We start from the raw sequence: 24,893 nt of genomic DNA on the forward strand, positions 1-24,893 counted from the left end.
GATGCATGGACTCCACAAGACCTTTGAAGGTGCCCTGTGGTATCTGGCACCAAGACGTTAGCAGCAGATCCTTTCAAGGGGTTTTCCCAGAATCAAAAATGTTCACCTTTTCACAGGATAGGTGATAATTATACGATCTATGGGGTCCCACCGTTTAGGCGCTGTATCTGGCTGTTTCTGTCATTGGCATAGACATTCGTGCTCAACCACCGCTCTATTTAAGCGCCTCCCCACTGTGGGGGTGCTGCGAGGAGGATCTGGGCGTTCGGAACCCAGCGGTGGGGCCTCACGCAATCAGAAATATATCGCCTATCCTGCGGATAGGTAATAATTTTTGATTCTGGGAAAACCCCTTTAACCCTTTCAAGACCGAGCTCATTTTGGCCTTCAGGACCAGCCCCATTTTTTCAAATCTGACGTGTCAATTTATGTGGTAATAACTCTGGAATGCTTTTGCCTATCCAAGCGATTCTGAGATTGTTTTCTCGTGACATATTGTACTTTATGTTAGCGGAAAAATGTGGTCAATAAATTCATTGCTTATTTGTGAAAAACACCAAAATTTAGAGAAAATGTGCAAAAATTATGATTTTTCTCATTTTAAATGTATCTGCTTGTAAAACAGATAGTAATACAACACAAAATAGTTTTTTGAACATTATTTTATTTTTCTAAGACGTTACAAGGCTTAGAACTTTAGCAGCAATTTCTCACATTTTCAAGAAAATTTCAAAAGGCTATTTTTACAGGGACCAGTTCAGTTCTAAAGCGGCTTTGAGGGCCTTATGTACTAGATATACCCCATAAATCACCCCATATTAAAAACTGCACCCCTCAAAGTATTCAAAACAGCATTCAGAAAGTTTCTTAACCCTTTAGGTGTTTCACAGGAATCAAAGCAATGTAGAGGAAATTGACAAATTTTAGTTTTTTTGCTGAAATTCATCTGTAATAAAAAAAAATCTGTAACACAGAAGGTTTTACCAGAGAAACACAACACAATATTTATTGCCCAGAATCTGCAGTTTTTAGAAATATCCCACATGTGGCCCTAGTGTGATAATGGACTGAAATACCGGCCGCAGAAGCAAAGAAGCACCTAGTGGATTTTGTGGCCTCCTTTTTTGGAATATATTTTAGGCACCATGTCGGGTTTGAAGAGGTCTTGTGGTGCCAAAACAGTGGAAATCCCCCAAAAGTGACACGGTTTTGGAAACTGCACTCCTCAAGGAATTTATCTAGGGGTATAGTTGGCATCTTGACCCCACAGGTCTTCTGCTATATTTATTGGAGTTTGCCTGTGAAAGTGAAAATCTACTTTTTTTCTGAAAAAAAGATAAAAAAAAATATTTGCAAGGAATAAAGAATAAATAGCACCCCAAAACTTGTAAAGCTACTTCCCCCGATTACAGCAATACCCCATATGTGTTACTAAACTGCTGTTTGGACCCACGGCAGAGCTCAGAAGGGAAGGAGCGCCATTTGGATTTTGAAGCGCAGATTGTGCTGGATTGGTTTTCAGTGCCATGTTGCGTTTGCAGCGCCCTGGAGGGAGCAAAACGGTGGAAACCCCCAAAAGTGACCCCATTTTGTAGACTACACCCCTCAAGGAATTATTCTAGGGGTATAGTTAGCATTTTGACCCCACAGTTTTTTTTGCTGAATTTAGTGGAATTAGGCCGTGAAAATGAATATCTTAGTCCCGGGTTTCAGCTGTAATACACAGCAGACACCTGCAGAATACGGAGCGGGCGCAGCGCATGAGCCTGCTCCATATATAACCCCCCGCACCATGACATGCTATTAAGTTGTGGTGCGCGAAGGCGTTAATGCACAGCGGATGGTGCAAAGTGAAAATTTTAATTTTCCACTGATATGCCATTTTAATGCACAATATGTTGTGCCCAGTTTGTGCCACTGAAGACATACCTCATACAATGTTGAGCGGGTTCTCCCGGATATAAAATATCATATGTGGACATAAGCTGGTGTTTGGGCACGCTGTGGGGCTCAGAAGGGAGGGAGCGCCATTTGGCTTTTGGAGCGCAGATTTTGCTTGGTAACTGTTCTGTTTGGGGTTTTGCTGGTATTTCCGTTTGATGTGTAAATTGGGCAGAGTACATCAGGACATAATAAGAGGGTATAATAATTCGGTAAATAAATAATAATCCGCAGATATGTGGCCGGTGTCGCACTGATAAATGGCGCCCGATCTTTTCAGCTTTTGGACACTGCACAATTTCTGCCGCTATATTCTGAGAGCCAGAACTTTTTTTATTTTTTCCTCACCGGAGCTGTGTGAGGGCTTATTTGTTGTGGGACAATCTGTACTTTTCATTGGTACCATTTTAGGGTACATGTGATTTGTTTATCACTTTTTATTAGATATTTTTTGGGCAAGCAAAGTGACAAAAAACCAAATTCTGACAATGTTTTTTGTCTTTTTTTTTTACACTTTTCACCGTGCGCTGTAAATGAAATTTTAGTTTATTCTGCAGGTCGATACGATTACGGCGATACCAGATGTATATAGTTTTTTTATGTTTTGTGGCGTTTGCGCAATAAAATCCCTTTTCGATAAAATTATTTATTTTTTGTGTCACCATATTCTGAGAGCCATAACTTTTTTATTTTTCAGTCAAAAAAGCTGTGTAAGGGCTTGTTTTTTGCGGGACGGGTTGTCGTTTTTATTGGTACATGTGACTTTTTGATCACTTTTTCTTCTATATTTTTGGAGGGTTGATGACCAAAAAAAAGTGATTCTGACATTGTTTTTTAATTATTTTTTTTGCGCTGTTCACCGTGCGGGAAAAATAATATTATAGTTTTATAGTTTGGGTCGTTGGGAACGCGGTCATACCAAATAGGTGTACTTTTTTTAACATTTTCATTTTTTTTCTATAATAAAAGACTTATTATAGGAAAAAAAAAGCATTTTTTGTTTTTGTAACATAACTTATTTTTAAACTTTTATAAAACATTTTTATTACTTTATTTTTTACTTTTTACTTGTTTTACTTGAAGACTGGCAGCACTGATCGCTGCTATAATACATTACACTACCTAGGTAGTGTAACGTATTATAAACTGTCAGTGTGACGCTGAGAGTCACACTGACAGGAAGCTTATGAGGACCGGCCTCCGGCTGGTTCTCATAGGCTGCTGTGCATCGCAGGCCTGGGGGCTGTTGTATGGCCTCCGGTTCTGCCTTATAACCGACTGCAGCACCTGCAAATCGGTCCCCGGGAAAGTTTGTTGTAGTAACAAACTTTCCAGTTCGTTGCTACAACAAACTTTCCCTGTGATCACATGACCGGGACCTGAACCAATTAGGTCCCGGTCATGTCTCCGGGACTAGAGGTAGGGGATAACAGCGCGATCCGGGTGTCAGCGCTACTCTGAGACACCCGGAGTGCGCTTTTAACAACCACCGTGAATTCACGTCGGCGCTGCACAGAGCCCAGCAAGCGCCAACGTGAATTTACTGTGGGCGGTCAGGTCCTATAAGATGTGACGTGGGGCCTCCATGGATTGGATTTATTTTTCCAGCATATATCACAGTTGCTCGATTGGATAGAGATCTTGAGAATTTGGACGTGAAGTCAAAACCTTGAACTCTGTCCCCAAACCATTGATGAACCAGTGTGCATTATCGTGCTGAAGGAGGCCACTGCCATTAAGACTAAGGCGGGATTCACACGACCGGGTCGTTCCCGAGCCCGAGTGTCGGCCGGTAAAATCGGCCATTTTGCCCGGCCGGTTTGCATTAAGTTTTGCATCCGTGCCGGGCCGGGCAGATCCGGACAGTGACATCAGCGGCAACTCCTGAAGGGGAATCCCCATGTGTTCGGGGATTCCGCTTCAGGAGTTTCCCCTGATGTCACTGCCCAGATATGGACAGAGACATCATGCGCTCTGTCCAGGAGCGGAATCCCCGAACACACGGGGATTCCGCTCCTTCAAGGACCTAAAGTGCGGCTAGCACATAGCAGAGCGGGGAGATACCTCCCCGCTCTGCTATAGTGGCGTCGCTACAGTAGTAGCAGCCGCAGCAGCAGCTGCAGCTGCTAGCGGCGCCATCGAAGGTGTCGCCGGGCCAGGGTGCTTTTCAAGCAGGGGAAGGGAGCCAGCGCAGCGCTCCCTTCCACCTGCTGTACACCCCGGCCCTGCCACACAGTGTACAGCGATGCCATTCGTCAGAATGGCATCAACTCCTCCTCCTCACATGCACTCTGCGCTGTGAGGAGGAGGAGATAGAGCGCAAGCTCCGGAAAACCCGGCCATCACTCGGGACACATCCCGGTGATGGCCGTGTATTACCCGGCCCCATAGACTTCTATGGGAGCCGGGCGGCCGGGTACCCGGGCGAAGATAGAGCATGCCCTATTTTTTGACGGCCGGTTTTCCCGGCCGTCAAAAAATCGGTCGTGTGAATAGCCCCATTAGGGGTCTATTATTCCTAATGCAGCCGGGTGCCGGCCGATTTATGAACGGCCGGCACCCGGCCGTGAAACCCTGCCGTGTGAATGAGGCCTAAGTGGAGAGGTGGCCACACATGCACACAGCGCTCTCCTTTTTGCTCCTTGGGAGTTATGGCAACAGCCGAGCAAGCATTGCTTGGCTGTTTTCATAACTCCTATAGAACATAATAGAAAGAGTCGGGTGCCTGCATGTGTGGCCACCTCCCGACGCATGTGTTAAATATTCGTAGTCAATTTTTATTGTCTAGAACTTTTGAACGGTGACAAAAGAAATATACGTTCATGTGCAAAAATCCTAATTTTTTTTATCACACCCTCCATTTGTACATTGGTGTTTCAGTGAGGTGCTGTGTGCAAAAATACTTACCGATCCCCGCATCTTGTATTTTTCGGGTCCAGCGCCGCTCACGTGATCTTCCCTCTGACTTGACTGGAGTCACTGTGCTTTTGAATAAACCGGAACTCAGGCTCTCAATGCATTCCTATGGGAGCCAGAACGAGACTCCATAGGAATGCATTGAAAGCCTTACTTCCAGGTTTTCTGTACAACAGCGATTGCAGACCAGGTCAGAATGAAGATCACGTGAGCGGCGCTGGACCCGAAAAACGACAAGATGCGGGGATCAGTAAGTATTTTTGCACACAGAACCCTGCTGAAACACCAATGTACAAATGGAGGGTGCAATAAAAATAAATAAAGTGGAATGCTTCTTTAACACCCTCCTTGGGAAAAGTGCCACCTGTGCTTTTTAATCTAAAGCCATTTCCCCACGACTATTTAAACCTGTGTAGTGCCAGATAAGTCTCAGTTCTGCACCTGTCTGCATTGCGTATCTCGCCGTTACGTCTGCTATTGATCATGAATACACACTGGTGCACGTGCCCTTTGGTCTGACTGCTGAATAGCTAAGTAGTCCGCTAACTACCATTTCTGCTTATATGATGGCAAGACTAAGGTTTACCTGACCACCTGTCACAGAAAACCTTATATGACCACCTTATTAAACACAAAGCACTTGGCTGAACATGCATACGTAGTTTCTATAGAGGAAATAGAAGAGTAAAGGGGGATTTAGACTCTGCAATTATCGGGCAAACGATCGTTCATAGAATGCTCGTTGCCGAAGTATTTGCAAGACACCTCCAACACTGCTAACCCGTGGGAACAACAAAACACTGGCATCAGGCGATTTAAAAAAAAGAAACACAAGAGGCTGATCATCATTTGTTCAGAGAATGGACAGCTATACACATTGTATTGCTGACAAAACCTACTGAAGACTAAGATTAAAAACCAACAGAGGAAAGGAAAAAGAGCAAACGTATAGATACCCTACCAAAAATGTTAAATAAAGTGTTCATGGGAGATTTTAACAGCTTTCTACTATTGTATTAAACCTGCACTAGAGCAAGGCCTGCAAGATTGTCTTCTTCCCCTGGGAAGTCTTTATAGCAGCTGAACTGGTGAATGACTAGTCACACTGCTTCTTATATAGCCATATGGGCAGAAGATATAAAATCGCTGTAAACATGTCTACTGTCTCTGGCCAGAGAGAACAGCTTAGCATAATTAATATTGTGAAGGCTCCTATGTATTTATAGAACTAGTATTATATAACACTAGCACGGTACGTACGAGAGTGCAAGGTCTCCTTGGTGGTCTCAGCAGTAGAAAGCACTTAGAGCCTTTTTCATGTCCGTGACTGTCAATAAATGTCCGTCTCAGCATGGGGGAATGCCAATTGATCTTGCATCAAACATCAGTAGATCGGGTATGGAGGACTATGGTTTAGTTTACCAAGCAAACCCCTTTATAAATATCTGCATGTTGGTAGCTAAAGAGCCTTTAAGAACATAATGACAGTCATACAATGATATAGTTAAAAGTTAAAAAAAAAAAATCATCAAATAACACATATAGTTTATTAGTACGGATATAAAAAGGTGAGCGGAGCACAAAATGAATTCTATGTGCACCTATAGCAGAGAGCATACAACTCATAACTATGTGTGCTTGGGGGTAATATTTGACATAATTCTTAAGTATTTCTTTACAATTCACATTTTCCAGAGTGGATGCTACATACCAATGTATATGTAATGACATGCCTGTTATTCATAGTAAGCTGGAACACATATGGAGACGTGTCATCAGTTCCAGCATTTGGCACAAAAACTGGCTTGTATATGCATCTACTGTGAACTACCTTATAAAATTGACGTTTTGAATGAAAATGCTCTTTTTGTAGCTTTGGCAATTGATTTATGAGCCATCACAACACAATACATGTATAACTAATACACAGATGTGACCAAAACAATCTGTTCACAATAAAAAAAACAGTATTTCTTAAAAGCTGTATATGGAGTATGAGCAAATGACAGATAAATGGCAAGCAGACAATTGTATTCATATGTATCCAATAGAGTATACATAGAATCAATGATGGCGTCCGCATGGATGTCATTAGGGAGGAAACAGATAGCAGTCCCCTAGAGAGTAGCGCACTGAGGGCTTACAACATTCCAGTAAACATGATCTACAGAATTAAAGGGGTATTACATGAATATAAAACCGGCTTCAAACCTTACATCATTGTGAAAAATAATTATTCATATGTAGCTTTTAACCTATTGAAATAGAAAACAATGTTTTGTTTGTTTTCTTTTTTATTCGCCCATGGCTTTGTCTATGCTGGACGCCTGTAATAGTGGCTTCCTGTGCTTGCTTATATGCGTGCATATAGGGCGCTTGGCTACTAGTTTAGATCTGAGCAGTACTGCTGTGTATAAACACAGAATGGGTGGCTTAGTGCCAGTAGAAGTAATGGAGTACAGAGTGGTCAGATTGGTAAAAATGCAGAATGCTAATCTATTCTAATGGCCAATATACTGACGTACAAGAGATCTAATACCATCTGGGACTACAGCAGGATCATTAGCACTTTTATATGTCAAGAGATTTGATACCTTGAAGTATTTTTAAATCGTTTTTAACCGTCAGTTTGTAAACATGATGGACTGACTGAGATTTGGCATGCGTTCCATTACTCCTGGCAGACCAGGACTGTGTGATGTCACAGTGTCTAAGAAAAGAACAGATTAAACTTGTGCTTTTCTGCTTAACCATAATGAGCCTCTAATAGAGACAAGAGACTGTACAGGAATTCCAAAGAGAGGAGAAAATATTTGGCTAAAAAAGCAGCATCCAGCAATACTAAATATGTATTTGTCCCAAGGTTTTACTTCTACAAATATAAGTAAAGTAGAAGTGTCATTCCACTTTAAACAATGCGGAGTATGAAAATGTGTCTGCCAAAACAGATTGCACTCATCTAACCATTCACTAAAAATATATATTTTTGAGGAAACACTCAAGTTGATGCCCTGTGTTATGGCTATGGCAGGGCCTGAAGGGGTGGTGCATGACAAAGAGATTCTATCTCCCGTTGTCTTCGAGTGCCTGTGTTATCACTGCCAGCCACAGGCAATGCACTAGACATAACATAATGTATCAGTTTTGCATAGAGTGTTCCTTTAAAGAGGCTCTGTCACCAGTTTATAACTTGCCTATCTCCTCCCTAATCTAATAGGCACTTTGATGTAGATAACTACGGTGTTAAAAAAAAAAAAACATTTATTATTGACCAAGTTATGAACATTTTTAGATTTATGCTCATTTTTTCTAAATGCCCAACAGGGCGTTTATTTTTTTCTATTCACCAAGTGGGCGTTGCATAGAAAAGTGTATGACGCTGACCAATCAGCGCTCTTCATTCAACTTCTCTTCATTCCAGCCCAGCTTGATCTCGCGAGATCACGCTGTGACGTCACTTCCTCCTGCAGGTCCTTCACCAGAGCGACGGAAGACTGAGCAGACATCGGCTCCAGCCGCTGCAGATTCGGATAAACGTCCTGGCACGGCTGGAGCCGATGTGTGCTCAGTCTTCCGTCGCTCCGGTGAAGGACCTGCGGGAGGAAGTGACATCACAGCGTAATCTTGCGAAATCACGCTGTGCTGTGAATCAAGCTGGGCGGGAATGAAGAGAAGTTGAATGAAGAGCGCTGATTGGTCAGCGTCATACACTTTTCTATACAACGCCCACTTGGTGAATAGAAGAAGAAAAAAACACCCAGTTGGGCATTTAGAAAAAATTTGCAGAAATCGAAAAAGTTTCATAACTTGGTCAAAAATATAAGGTTTTTTTTTTGGTTTTTAAAAAAAAATAAAAATACAGTACAGTAGTTATCTACATCAAAGCGCCTATTAGATTAGGTAGGAGATCGGGAAGTTATAAACTGGTGACAGAGCCTCTTTAAATTAAAAGCCTGCAATATGCCTTTCTATATGTTGATCAGTAAGTGCACACTGCACGCACTCTTCGAAAAGGTTTGATGTCAGCTGTTTTTAGTTATTTTGTAGCCACTTCATTGGTTAAAAGATACTTCTTCCCATACACTGCATCATTTTATGGAGTCAGGTCTTGCGGTGCAGGGATGATAAGCGTTTCCGATTATTCAACAGTCTTTACTGCTCATGGATTCTGAAAATGACCAGATGATCACTGACCAGACTATGACTAACTTTATTTTAGGTTTCCTTTAAAATAGATGACATAAGGCACACTATAATCTAATGATTTGCAATTTCTTAAGTGTATACGAGTCATTCTTTACGTACACAAGTACTTAACCTAAGAAGCCTTTATTACTTTGGCCTGCAGTGGAGAAAACACTCAAACAAGAATTTGGCTCTATACCGCCACCTGTTACACACAAGTAATACTGCAGCCAGATGAACTTGATCCTGTCTGAAATCTTTAACTTGACCGTTTTACCTGGAAAGGATATAAATATGTATAGATCCCTGCTCCATTCAAGCTTGCAATCTAATCGTATTATTGAACACAAAACACAAAGCAAATTATCTTAACAATATGTTTTAGGGCTTGGAAAGGAAATTAAATCGCTCAGAATTAAAGGCAAAATAGGTACTTTTACTACTCTTGTCCATGGTTGTGTATGGACATGGACATGCAAGACATAAATAAACAATACCCCTCAATGGCCCTTTAATTCAGCAGAAATAAGCGCATTTTAACACAATGAGGGAGTCGTAGTAATACCAGCGCACTGTCTGAGTGGTGTACCAGTGTCTCTCCCAGTGCAGAATGCATCATATTCCTCAACATGGCGCTTGTCCTTATTCATGTATCGGAAAAATTAATGCAGGGGCTTCATAAATATTGCATTTTGGCCAGAATGGCATATTTTTCTGTGTCTTTATAGAGGTAGGACTACTCTAACATCTAGATCTCACTAAAGTAGGACTATCTAAATATTTGGAGGCGTGGCTTCAGTAAACTGTGTGACTATGTAGATAAATTGTAAAATGTAAAATATTTTTTTTTTACTAAAAAGACTGTACAATAGCTGCGAGTCACATGAGTCACATTGCATACATATTTGTTTATGCAAGAAAAACACACAATGTTATGCTCATGAGGGTTCGCGTTTGGTAGTCGCACTTAGGACCTCACTGTAAGAACCTACTTCACTTTAAAACCACTTGTGGTGCAAAATAGAGCACAACCACGTCTATTCCCACCATTGTATAGAAATTGCTGAGTCCATAAGGAAAGTAACTTGAGATAATGGCTGTTAAACTTTAATAAATCATAGAAATATCCAACATTCAAGCAACCTCCAGGGCTTCCTCTTGTTCTGAAAAACATCCTCTGCTCTTGTGAAGCAGACAAAGGACTTCATGTTGTTTGCTTGTACTGTAGTTCAATGCTGATGCTGCACCTTGCACTGGCCTTCACTTAGCAATACTGTCTACCCCCCCATCTGCTTACCCCACTAAAGATATATACAAATACACACAATATAGGAGTAGAGGCAGGTGATGGGGAAAACAATGGAAAGCCTGTAAGACCAGTAATGAGCGCATTTGATTTTAACAGCCCAATAAGAACTTTCACAAGCATTAGAAGCCATTGAAAACAAGCCAAAAAGACATTAGTAACAGATCTCCAGGTGCTCGGACTGACTGCCTGGCTCCTGGGATTTGTTCAGCTTGGTATTGACTATGTATTCAATATGTATCTTTTTTTATTGTAAAATACGCCACATTACCTTCCAGGGAATAGAATAGCCTTTAGCTCAACCTCAGATTACCCAACTAAGATGTTATATAGGAATATTAAAAACTATCTATAGGGTTTGTCTACACGTAACGGAATTGCTGCAGAAAATTTCTGCAGCAATTCTGTTGACAGTAGCAGACGCTCCGCTGCGGAAAAAACGCACCATTCCCTGCGTTTTTCTCAATGTTGGGAGATGGCGACATCTGCTCTGAAAAACGCAGCAATTCAGTCCACTTTCGGCAGCAGGAATGGACTTGCTGCGGTACGAAGGATATGCACCGCAGGTCAATTTCTGGTCGGAATTTACGCATTTGTTAAAATTCACCCACTTTGTGTATTTTCCATCCACAATTCTGGACGGAAAATACATAGCAATTCCGCTGGGGCTGGTTAGAACACATAGTAAATTTGACTCCGATCAGCTGTATTTCACCATTACTCACTTAAAAAAAATAAAAAGAAATGAGGATATATGAAAAAAAGCATTTATAATGCAAGTTCATCAGATGTCTTCAGCTCTCCCAAGTAAAGCCAGGTGAAGCCGACAGGAACCAGAGCGCTTGGACAGCTTCATTCTAGAGAGCAATGGGGGTCCTATAGCGTGGATTCCACCGAAGCAAATTTCTGAGAGGTCAAAGTATTCTGTAATTGAAGGTACGCTTTAACGAATAGTATAGGATTCATCAATATACTCTGGTTTATAGGCATTAGTAAGCGATTTATAGCTACCAATGACGTAAATTTATTTATGTATAGAATAATATCTTTACGGTTAAAGGGGTTTTCCCCACAGTAAACATTTATTACCGATTCACAGAATAGGTGATAAATGTATAATCGTTGGCGGCCCCACCACTTGGTCTCCCATGGATCTCTAGAACGGGGGTCCCGACCCACGTCCTCCTCACTGCATGATCGCAGCGAGGAGAATTTGAAATGGATAGGTAAGAAATGTTAATTGTGGGAAAACCCCTTTAAGGCTGTGCTCACAGCTGTGTCGGAGGCTTCATTCGGAGCTTCTGTCGCAGTTAGGCCTTATTTACAAGAGCGTTGCGCACCTCGGACGTGAAAAACTGCAGTTGCTCGGCGCTGCGGGTCGCGATGTCTCGCATCCCCCATAGATGAGAGTCTATGGAGGGATGCGTGAAATAATAGGACATGTCCTATTTTCTCACGGACCCTTTACACGGTCCGTTGAAACAACGGCTGTGTGAACGGCCACATTGAATTACAAAGGTCCGTGGGACGGCCGCTATTTAAATAAGGCCTTACTTTCATTTTTGATAGACAAATTAGCACAGAATGTAGCACGATTTTGTCCGACAAACTGACAGAAATCACGATGGAAATCGGACGGAACGCATTAAAAGTCTATGGATTCTGTTGGGCGCCTTTTTCTGATGGATCAGGCGCTACCGCAGATGTGGACATAGCCATAGGGTATAACTAAAAGTAACAAATATATTACATGAGACTACATAAAACTTCATGGTAAACATTGATGGTTCGTACATAAAAATGATCATTCCGGTTTCTATAATGTAGTTCCGTTGTAACTTTTTTCTCCTGTACTGAATTATTAGTATAATTGAATGTCCAAAAGAAATTGTAGGCTGTACATTAGTAATAAAGATGTAGACATCCATCTTATGGTGGTAACAGTTTCCGTAATCGCTTTGATCTTAAATATTTAATACTAGATGGTGAAAAGGTAAAAACTAAGAATGGAGTTAAACAAAAAGGAACAATGAAAATGGTCCCATAGGATACACTGGTAGGATGTTTGAGATGATCTATATTGAATTTATGTACTGCCATCTTGGAATTCAGAATCGAAAACTGTAAAATACTGTATATTTAGTATATATAACCAGGTATGGACGACAACACCACCAAACGGCCACGAAATGTGACTTCATTAACAATAAATCATATCATGTCCCACTGTTCCAAGTGCATCCACTGAAATAGCTAAACAGTCTAAAGGCTCATGCCCACTTCCGAGGAGCGCCAAGGACCTGTACAGCCTCCGCGCCATGCCGCACGGACTCCGTCAGGCTGATCCTAGCAGAGAATACCGTCGTATATACAGAGTCCAATAAAGCACGCCACATATGAAGCCAGAGGCATACAGGAGGTACTGTACACAGCCTATGGATCTCTAGGGCAGCCCTATTACTGCTCCGTACAAAACAGAGTCATAGTACAGCAGTGTGAATGAGCCCTAAGCCTCAGAAAGTTCATTTTCTATTAGAAACTGCATTAATCACATGACTAAATTGTGTTTATTTATTTATGACTACAAGGTATAATTGTATGTAAATAAAAGTGTGTGGCACGCATTATGCCAAACCATTACGGTAGAGAAGTGGTGTTGCAATTTTGTGTGCCTAAGATCTTCTACCGGATCGAGACAAGGAATGCCCGTCTAGTCCAGCCTAAAACGGTGTTACAGATTATACCGTGAGATTAAACATATAAATAGAGACCGGCTTGTATATATATATATATATATATATATATATATATATATATATATATATATATAATCCTGGGATTCCCTGTGCATATGGCGCTATATTTCTGGAACAATGAAGATTGTCCCTTGGAGCAGAGAGAACTAGAATAAACGCTGGTGCAAGGAATGATGCAGTAAGAGACAAAGAATACATCAGGAGGACAGGCACATCTATCTAAGGTTTATCTAGTATATTCCGCCTCTAAACTGGGAATTGATCCAGTTCCCAGTTTTAAGCATGCTTCACTTTTTTTCCTGTACACTTTATCTTCGGAATGACTACACTGAAAGGTTACTGCCGGTCATTCCACTCGACAGCTCAGACGCCTGGTGATAATAGGAAGTAGCCCATAATCATAGTGGAGGCAGATAAGTGATCTGTGATCACCCCGAATAGAAGAGATCAGATCAAACAGAAATCAGAGCTCTGGAGTCAACACAATGATTCTTCATACAGTCAGCTTATTGCACCAAACCAATGACTCTCCCTGTTTGGAGACACGAAGATATATCAAAATCTTGAAAAATGAATGGAAAGCGGAGCAGTCATGTATCATTCTGCCGATTGTATAAAAAGATTATGATATAAGGTGGGGAACGGTTTAGTAGCTGCATTTATTACTTTAGATTGTATAGTTGCTTATATTTGACATACACTTCCAAATGAATTACATGGGATGGTTTCTGTAAAATATTGGAATGACATAACAAATTCTAGAGACGAATCTGATTGTGGTTGTTATTAGTGGAATTGATAAACTAAAAGTTGCTCCATGTTTGGTATATTGGATGTGAATGTATAAAGACGGAACAATATCACGATGATAGGGAATCGCATGAATTGCTACAATAACATACAGAAGTTCGCACGGGTCATGGAATTAACAAAGGACCGACAAACAGCAACATCTGCATGGAGTCTGTATGTTCTCTGTGTTTGTGTGGGCTGCCTCTGCCTTACAGAATGTATAGCTATACAATATAGGGAAGAAAAGAGCTAATAAAAAAGGAGTGATCAATTATTTCTGATGAGTGAAAATGGCCGTAACAAAGTCCTGAAAGCCAAGAAACAGTCCTACATAATAACCAAGGCACGAGTATAGAGAGTCACAGGCGAACAGCAGCAAGAATGCTCCGAGTAAACAAGGAGCGCTATAGGAAAACATACTCCTAGTATTTATTTACCCTTACCTATATACTGGACATATCTATCTACTATATATATATATCCCATTCTACCCTGCAGGAAGGGTCCTCTCCTATAGCAACACAATGTAAGGCTTTCTGACGGACCTTGGTCAGAACAGCCTGGACATAGCAATGAGCCACGACAATAACAAGCAGACAAAGTGACACCATTGTCATCCAGCATAGCCAACTACTGGCTAGAGAAGGGTTAAACTGCCAAGTTTCTACAATAATCTCCTCAGAAGCTTCACCGAAGTCAAAACTGCTCTTAGAAGAAGCAAGAAAATGTCATTTACCTTCTCCCCAATATTAACAGCTCCTCAGAAGAAAGCCCCTCAGCTGTAGTCCCCTCAGTGCAGGCACATTCAAGGGACTATTGCAAGCTCCAGCCCGGACAGAGCAGATGTGATGCTTCCCCTGGTGTGCAGTGACGGGATATGTCCTGTCAGCATCCCCTGCCTGCTCACTATCTCCGCCTCTCTGCCTGGAGAGAAAAAGAAGAAAAAACAGCAGCAGCAGCAGCGTGAGGTTTATACGGTGGAGTTCCTTTTATAGACGGAGCGGCGCAGTACAGCGGGGTTACTAGCGGTCAGGGGAGAGCAGCGCTCTGTTTATGTGCCTCAGTCTGCCCTGCCAGCAGCACGTGGACTCAGGCTCCTCCCCTTAAGAGGGCGACACAGTGGGCACCCTGCACTTGACGCTTCACCTCCTGCACCTTATTGACCTTGTCATTGATTTCATTCAGTGAGGGGAGGGCGGGAAGACAATAGCGTTAAGCTGTCCTCGTCAGAGACAAGTTTTCTGTCATGTGTGTGTTATACAGCTCTGGTAAACAAATGACGTCTTCTCTTCTGCTGCTTCTGAATAATACATAGTGCAGGGCTGGCCTAGAAATGTGGCTCAAGAAGAGCAGGTTACAAAGCACACAACTATATGTCACCAACATACTATACTATACTACCAGTGCTGGCAAGACAAAGCTCCTGTCAGGCTATAATGGCACAAGAAAAAGATGATGGCAGAACACAGGGAACACATGTCATGATAGGAGGGGTTAATGGCTGGCATCATGAAGCATGGGTGACTACACTGCCCAACATTTCAGAAGGGTAAAGAGGGACACTTCAAAAGGTTGTCTCATAAATATAAGCACTTTCCATGTGCCCTCTGCGTAGTCTTCTGCCCAGGGTCATCCTCTATTAGCCAGATCAGAGAGTCTCTAACAAAAAGATTTTAAACATTTCGCCCGACGATCGTTTGAAGAATTAACGCAATGTCCGACGGTAGACTTCTCTGCCAAAAATGGGATCTGTCAGGTTGGATTTTTTCTGGCAAAAATACAAGTGTATTGCATGATCGGCCGTATGTGGACAAGCACTCTCCATTGTTTTACTATTTTATGTATTTAAATTACCTCCCTAAACTGCCAGTTCTGTAACCATCCACCGTACGATTGATCGACCGCATTCTGGCCGATACTTATCTAGCTTAAAGGGTAACTAAACTTTCAAAAAACTTCTGACATGTCCCTATGACATGTCAGAAGTTTTGATCAGTGGGGGTCTGAGCACTGAGACCCCCACCGATCGCTAAAACGAAGCGGCAACAGCGCTCGGGTGAGCGCTGAGCTGCTTAGTTTCTGATTGGCTTTTCTCGGAAAGCCGAGCAATTGGTGTACAGGCCCATAGACTTTCTATTGAGCCCGTACACCAATTGCTCGGCTTTCCGAGAAAAGCCGATCAGAAACAAAGTGGCTCAGCGCTCACCAGAGCGCCTCTGCAGCTTCGTATTAGTGGGGGTCGACCCCCTCGGACCCCCACCTATCAAAACTTCTGACATGTCTCTTAGACATGTCAGAAGTTTTTTGTAAGTTTAGTTACCCTTTAACTGTTCTCACCGTGGGTGAAGAAAATGTGATAAAGTGACTGTTCTTTGTGTTTGTGGTGCCTAAGGGCTTATTCAGACGAACGTATAATACGTCTGCGCCACGCGTGTGATTTTCACGCACGTCGCACGGACCTATGTTAGTCAATGGGGCCGTTCAGACTGTCAGTGGTTTTCACGCAGCGTATGTCCGCTGCGTAAAACTCACGACTTGTCCTATATTTGCCCGTTTTTCGCGCATCACGCACCCATTGAAGTCAATGGGTGGGTGAAAACCGCGCACGGCACACGGAAGCACTTCCGTGTGCCGCACGTGATGCGCGCTACAGTAGTCAAAACTATGAATGAAAACAGAAAAGCACCACGTGCTTTTCTGTTTACAAACATGACAGTGTCATAATGATGGCGGCTGCGCGAAAATCACGCAGCCACGCATCATACGCTGCTGACACACGGAACTTTTATGGACCTTTTGCGGCCTAACCCTGTAGCGGACACTGCAAAAGAAATGTGTGGCAGGATGCAACTTCCACTGGTGATATCAACTGATTGGTTCAGAAGCTGGACCACTTAATGTGGCACTTGGCACCAACATTTTTTTAGTTTTTGCATCACTGCGTACTGAAAAACATAACTTTTACAATTTTCTATCAACGTAGCCATATAAGGGCATGTTTTTGCTGGACGAGTTGTTTTTTTCTAATGGCACCATTTTGGGGTACATACAATGGCCCACATTCGTGTAAACTTAGACCAGACAGGCAAATGCGCCAAATTTATCACAGTGGTGCATGCTGGATGATCATTTTGGCACATCTTGCATGACCTGAATTTTGTGCCAGTTTTTTTGCGTACATTGGCACAGTTTAAGCCACACCCCTTTCCCACTAAGCCACACCCTCTCAGAACACTTTTAAAATGTATGTATTGAGGTGCCAACATCAAAACTGCCCAAACTTTGGGGCCTTTTTAGACACTTTCTAGAGCCAGAAAGCGTTGGAAACCCATCGTCACAACTGCGATCACAAAGAGAAGGCGATGGGGTGACAGAGGGACCCCCCTCCCTCTGTCTAACTGCTTAGATGCCACAGGTGCTATTGACCGTAACATCTAAGGGATTAAATGGCTGGGATCAGAGTTACCTCCAATCCCAACCGTTGCAGCAGAGTGTCACCTGTAATACACAGCCCACTTCATCTCCCCACCGTAAATCTATAACAGGTGACATTAGCCACCTGGCGTCAGCACCATAAAAATACGACGGATGGCGCCAAGGGATTAAAAAGTGGTTGTTGTGGTCAGACAACCCCTTTAACATTTTTTTTTTTGTGTGGGAACAAGCCCTTTTTAAGTTTATATATAAATAGGCTCCTTAAAAACTTTTCTACAATCTCCAGTTGGCCATTGTGGCTAAAGTCCTGTGGTCCGATAGAAGACAATGTGGCTGTGGGTCACGTGTCGTCCAGACTGACATCATGTTTTGTGGCCAGAGGATCGCATCATACAATATCTCTAGTTGTGTAGATATTTACGGTCACATGACCACAATACGAGACATTAGTATGGACAACATGTTATCCATAGCCTCATTTTTGATGTGGTGACAGGGGGGAACCAGGGAAAACTTATAATAACTATGTATGAATAGGTAATTACATTTTAATAAAGAAGCCCAAGTATGTATAAAGTTTAAAAAGTAATTTTCAGAAATAATATTGATGATTCATTGATAAACAAACCAACTAGTTACATGCATGTCCATATTCAGCACTATTTCATTTGACAAACTACAAGAAAATCTCCTGAACATAACAAACCTATGTGCGCCAAATAGCAATAAATTATTAAATAATGTAGAGGGTAGGGGCTGAGGTTGATGTTAATATCACACAGCGCCCCCTATAATACATTTATTGATACAAATCTATTTAGCAGTTTGAAAAGAAGGATAGCAAGGGCTTTTTTCACACTATCGTTACTATATGTTTACCTCCCTCTCTTCCGTCAGAGGAGGAGGGGATCAAAAGATTAAATGAAAAGCAGTGGCGTAACTACCGCTGTAGCAACCAAAGCGGCTGCTACGGACACCCCCATGCACAGAGGCGCCGCTATCAGCCACTATTGGCTGCTACAGCGGTAGCGATGCCACATTTAATAGTGTCTGCGTCCTTCGGACGCAGATGCTATTGAACACTATGACAGAGCAGGGAGGTATCTCCCTGCTCTGCCATAGGCTACTGTGACAGTGGCGTAGCTCTAGGGGTGGCAACGGTTGCAATTGCGACCGGGCCCCACAGGGTCCCCGTAGCCACATAGCGCTGACCGCGCTGGTCCCGCTTCCTGAATGCTGGAGCAAGGAGCTGACTGCTCCTTGCTCCAGCATTCACTCTGCCATGAGCAGCTCAGTCCGGCAAGCACGATGTAGTGACGTCATCACGTCTGTCTGCACTGAGTCACTCTCAGCACAAACCGGAGGAGAAGGATCCCACACCCGTCGTGGGAACGGTGATAGGTAAGTAATTATGTTATTATTTTTCTCTTGGGCACTATGGGGCATTATACTGGGTAGGGAAGGGGGGCTGGTATGGTGGCAGCTATAGGAGCATTTTATATATGAGGGGCATTATACTGTATGGGTGGCATTGTACTGTGTGGCATTATACAGTATGGGCAGCATTCTACTGTGGGGACAGCTATGGATGGCATTATACTGTGGGGCAGCTATGGGGGGCATTATATTGTGGGGGCAGCTATGGGGGGCATTATATTGTGGGGCAGCTATGAGGTGCATTATACTGTGGGGGCATTATACTGTGGGGGCAGCTATGGGGGGGAATTACACTGTGGGGACAGTTATGGGTGGCATTATACTGTGGGGGCAGCTATGGTGGGCATTATACTGTGTGGGGCAGCTATAGGGGGCATTATACTATGGGGGCAGCTATAGGGCCCATTACACTGTGGGGACAGCTATGGGTGGCATTATACTGTGGGGGCAGCTATGGGGGGCTTTATATTGTGGGAGCAGCTATGAGGGGGCATTATACTGTGTGGGGCATTATACTGTGGGGGCAGCTATGGGAGGCATTATACTGTGTGGGGCAACTATGGGAGGCATTATACTGTGTGGGGGCAGTTATGGAGAGCATTATACTGTGTGGGGGCAGCTATGGGGGCATTATACTGTGTGGGGGTGCTATAGGGAGCATTATACTGTGGGGCAGCTATGGGAGTATTATGCTGCATGGGGCAGCTATGGGGCATTATTCTGTATTGGGGAATTTGTTTGGGCATTGTACTGCATGGGGGCATCTGTGTGGGCATTATACTGTATGGGGCATCTGTGTGGGCATTATGTTCTATGGGGCATCTGTGTGAGCATTATATTGTATGGGTCATCTGTGTGGGCATTATACTGTATTATACAGGAAGGACTGTATAGCACTGTATGGGGAGGCTGTATAGCCCTGTGTACAGGGGGCACTGTATAGCACTGTCTACAGGGGGGCTGTAAAGCACTGTCTACTAGACTGTCTGCCCCCTGTAGATCGTGCCCCCATAGCCTCCCTGTAGATAGTGACCCCCATAGAGCCTCTGTAGATAGTGCCCACATATGGACTCCAGAGCTGCAATGCAATAGTGCTAACTACTGAGCCACCATGCTGCCCTACATTTAGCTTCCCCTGTAGATAGTGCTCCACGTATAGCCCACCTCTGTAGATAGTGCCTCACATATAGCCCACCCCTGTAGACAGTGCCACAAATATATATAGCCCCCCCTGTAGATAGTGCCCCACAGGTAACCCACCCCTGTATATAGTGTCCCACATACAGCCCACCCCTATACATAGTGCCCTACAAATAGCTCCCCCTATAGATAGTGTTCCACATATAGCCCACCCCTGTATATAGTGTCCCGCATATAGCCCACCACTGTAGATAGTGCCCTACATATAGCTCCCCTTGTATATAGTGCTCCACATCCCCACATATAGACCCCCCATGTAGATAGAGCCCCCACTATAGATAATGCCAATCACAGTTTAAGTAGAAAAAAAACAAAACTTTACATACTCACATGATCCCGTTCCCGCGCCGTCCGGTAACAATGCAGATCTGCTCTCTTCTGAGCAGGTCTGCTGGAGCTGAACAAATGGAGCGTCGTTGAAAGGCGCATATTGGCGGGGCAAGTCATTTTGCCCTGCCAATCAGCGTCATTGTGCCCGAAACTTACCCGGCCATTCAGCGCTATTGCATGTATTACTGCAAGAGGGGGTGCCTATCGCTAGCGACGCCAGCGGGCACGAGAGGGCCCGTGCCATCCGGTCCATAAATGTTAGAGACTCAACGGCTCAGGCCACGAAGTAGCGTCGCTACCACTTTAGTAGCCATAACGGCTGCTAGAGGCGCCACCGGGCATATGGGGGGGCGTGTCGGCGGGTGGCACGGGCCCCTTCATGCCACGGGCCCCTTAGCAGCCGCTACGGCTGCTACAGCGGTAGTTACGCCACTGCGTAAAAGTGATACTGTGCATGCGCTATGATGTCACCAGTACACCAGGAAGAATCAAGGCCAGAACTCACTGCCTGAGAATTGGAGCTGGGCGGAGCAAAAGCCACTATTGGTCTTCTGCTAGTAGCGTGCTCACTGTCATCTATATAGAAAGTATTGGAATTATACACAACTCTTCGCTGGAGCAATTAAAAAAACAATGTCATAAACAAAATAATTATGTAAAGGTACCCTAATTGGCCTAAGCAATTAATAAAATAAAAGGATGATAAATAGTCTCATTCATAGAGAAATAGCTAGATAGATTCATAGATCAGGTTCAGCAAACTGAGCTGTATAATGTGTTGTAAATAAAGAGTGGCTAGTGCCACAAATTTAACCCCTTAAGGACACAGCCTATTTTGGCCTTGTGGCACAGCCGATTTTTGCAAATCTGACATATGTCACTTTATGTGGTAATAACTCCGGAATGCTTTTGCCTATCCAAGCGATTCTGAGATTGTTTTCTCGTGACATGTTGTACTTTATGATACTGAAAAAATTTAGTCGTTAAATTCAATATTTATTTGTAAAAAACACCAAAATTTAGAGAAAATGTGCAAAAATCTGCATTTTTCTAAATTGTAATGTATCTGCTTGTAAAAAAGATCGTAATACCACACAAAATATTTACTAGTTAACATTTCCCATATGTCTGCTTTATGTTTGCATCGTTTTTTGAACGTGCTTTTATTTTTCTAGGACCTCACAAGGCTTAGAACTTTAGCTGCAATTTCTCGCATTTTCAAGAAAATTTCAAAAGGCTATTTTTTCAGGGACCAGTTCAGTTCTGAAGTGGCTTTGAGGGCCTTATATATTAGAAACCCCCTATAAAACACCCCATTTTAAAAACTGCACCCCTCAAACCACATTTAGAATTTTTTTAACCCTTTAGGCATTTCACAGGAAGTAAAGCAAAGTAGAGGTGAAATTTATACATTTCAATTTTTTTTTACTAAATTCATTTGTAATACAGTTTTTTCTGTACCACAGAAGGTTTTACCCAAGAAATGCAACTCAATATTTATTGCCCAGATTCTGCAATTTTTAGAAATATCCCACATGTGGCCCTAGTGTGGTAATGGACTGAAATACCGGCCTCAGAAGCAAAGGAGCACCTGGTGGATTTTGGGGCCTCTATTTTATTAGAATATATTTTAGGCACCATGTCAGGTTTGAAGAGGTCTTGTGGTGCCAAAACAGTGGAAACCCCCCAAAAGTGACCCCATTTTGGAAACTACACCTCTCAAGGAATTTTTCAAGAGGTATAGTTAGCATTTTTAGCCCACAGGTTTTTTGCTAAATTTATTGGAACTGGTCTGTGAAAATGAAACTCTACTTTTTTTCTGAAAAAACATACGATGTTTTAGTTTTTACAAGGAATAAAGGAGAAAAAGCACCCCAACATTTGTAAAGCAATGTCTCCCGATTACGGCAATACCCCATATGTGGTAATAAACTGCTGTTTGGACACACGGCAGGGCTCAGAAGGGAACGAGGGCCATTTGGATTTTGTAGCGCAGATTTTGCTGGAATGGTTTTCGGTGCCATGTCGTGTTTGCAAAGCCCTGGAGGGACTATAACAGTGGAAACTCCCCAAAAGTGACCCCATTTTGGAAACTACTCCCCTCAAGGAATTTTTCTAGGGGTGTAGTGTGCATTTTGACCCTATACGGTTTTTGCTGAATTTATGGGAATTATGCCGTGAAATTGAAAATCGAAATTTTTTTTCTAAGAAAATGTAGTTTTAGCTCAGATTTTTTCATTATTATAACAGATAAAGGAGAAAAAACACCCCAATATTTGTAAAGCAAACTCTTCTGAGCACAGCAATACCCCATATGTGGTAATAAACTGCTGTTTGGACACATGGCGGAAGTTAGAAAGGACGGAGCACCATTTGACTTTTGGAGCTCAAGTTTTGCTGGAATGGTTTGCGGCCCCATGTCACATTTGCAAAGCCACTGAGGGGCCAAAATAGTGCAAACCCGGCAAAAGTGACCCCATTTGGGAAACTATACCCCTCGTGGAATTTATCTAGCGGTATAGTGAGCATTTTGACCCCACAGTTTTTTTGCTGAATTATTGGGATTATGCAGTGAAAATGAAAATCTACATTCTTTCCACTAAAATGTTGAATTGTTTTCATTTTCACAAGGAATAAAGGAGAAAAAGCGCCCCAACAATTGTAAAGCAATTTCTCCCAAGTACGGCAATACCCCATATGTGGTTATAAACTGCTGCTTGGATACACCGCAGGGCTCAGAATGGCAGGAGTGCTACTTGGCATGTAGATTTTTGTTGATTGTTTTTTGGGCGCCATGTCGCATTTGCAGAGCCCCTGAGGTACCCGTACAGTAGAAACCCCTGAGAAGTGACTCCATTTTGGAAACTTTACCCCTCAGGGTAATCATCTAGGGGTGTACTGAGCATTTTGATCCCACAGGTGTTTCATAGATTGTTTTAGAATGAGGCAGTGAAAATTAAAAAAAAAAAAAATTCCCAAAAATATGTCGTTTTGCACCCAATTTTTTTTCCCACAAGGGGTAATAGGAGAAAAAACAACACATAATTTGTTACCTAATTTCTCCCGAGTACGGCAATACCCCATGTGTGGCCCTAAACTGCTGTTTGGGCACATGGCAGAGCTCAAAATGGAAGGAGTGTCATGTGGCTTTTAGAGCACAGATTTTGCTGGACTGGTGTAGGGGCGCCATGTCGCATTTGCAGAGCGTTCTTAGGTACCAGAGTAGAGTGTAAAACCATGAGAAGTGACCCCATTTTGGAAACTACACCCCTCAAGGCATTTATCATTTGCCTGGACATATGACAGGGCTTAGGAGTGAAAGGCGCCTGTGAGACCAATTTTGCTGATTTTCGCAGCATTAGCCCACAACGGCAGGGCTCTGAGGTCAAATAGTAAAACAAACCCCCAAATAGTGACCCCCATTTTGGAAACTGCACCCCTCAAGGCATTTTGACCACACAGGTTGTTTTTTTCTATTAGAAATGAATGCTCAGTGGATGGTGCAAAGTGAAAATTGCAAATTTCCACAGGTATGTGCCATTTTAGTGCACAATATTTTGTGCCCAGTTCGTGCCACTGAAGACAAATACCTCAAACTGTTAAGCGGGTTCTCCCGGGTATGGCGATGCCATATATGTGGACGTACACTGCTGCTTGGGCACGCTGCAGGGCGCGCCATTTGGCTTTTGGAGCGTGGATTTTGCTCGCTAGTTGTTTTGTTTGGGGTTTTGCTGGTATTTCAGTTATGATGTGGGGGCATATGTAAGCTGTGCGGAGTACATCAGGGGCATAATAAGAGGGTATAATAATGGGGTAAATAAATAATTATCAACAGATATGTGGCCAGTGTCGCACTGATAAATGGCGCCCGATCTTATCCGCTTTTGGACACTTTGCACATTTTGCATCGCCATATTCTGAGAGCCAAAACGTCTTTATTTTTTCTCTACCGGAGCCGTGTGAGGGCTTATTTGTTGCGGGACAATCTGTAGATTTCATTGGTACCATTTTGGGGGACATGCGATTTTTTTGATCACTTTGTATTTCATTTTTTTGGCAAGCAAGGTAACCAAAAACCTGCAATTCTGATGTTTTTTATTATTTCTTTTTTTCGGCGTTCGCCATGCGCTATGAATGACAATTTTACGTTATTTTGCGGGTCGGTATGATTACGGTGATAACAGATGTATATAGTTTCTCTTATGCTTTGCAGCGTCTGCACGATAAAATCACTTTTGTTTCAAATAATTTATTTTTGGTGTCACCATATTCTGAGAGCCATAACTTTTTTATTTTTCCGTCAAAAAAGCTGCGGGAGGGCTTGTTTTTTGCGGGACGGGCTGCGTTTTTAATGGTATAATTTCGGTGTACATGCAACTTTTAGATCCCTTTTTTTATTCTGTTTTGCGAGGGGTAGCGACTAACAAACAGCGATTCTGGAATAGTTTTTTATTTAATTTTTTTATGGTGTTCACCGTACGGGTAAAATAGCGTGATATTTTTATAGTTTGGGTCGTTACGGACGTGGGGATACCACATATGTGTACTTTTTTTTATGTTTTTTTGTTTTTCCTATAATAAAAGACTTATTATAG

The 24,893-nt window shown here is 42.7% G+C and overlaps 1 protein-coding gene across 2 annotated transcripts in view; it reads right to left on the reverse strand.

Annotated features, from left to right (window-relative positions):
* The window catches only part of ABCA1 (ATP binding cassette subfamily A member 1), a 105,198-nt gene extending 90,188 nt beyond the window's left edge, over positions 1 to 15,010 (reverse strand). The window contains exon 1 of one of the 2 annotated variants that reach the window (XM_075826011.1): positions 14,633 to 15,010. The gene's annotated coding sequence lies outside the window, so the exon portion shown is untranslated. The remainder of the gene's footprint in view (positions 1 to 14,632) is intronic. The other variant, XM_075826020.1, reaches the window with a different exon arrangement.
* Between the last annotated feature and the right edge of the window lie 9,883 nt (positions 15,011 to 24,893).

This window comes from Rhinoderma darwinii, chromosome 1, assembly GCF_050947455.1.
Source record: "Rhinoderma darwinii isolate aRhiDar2 chromosome 1, aRhiDar2.hap1, whole genome shotgun sequence".
Lineage (NCBI taxonomy): Eukaryota > Metazoa > Chordata > Amphibia > Anura > Rhinodermatidae > Rhinoderma > Rhinoderma darwinii.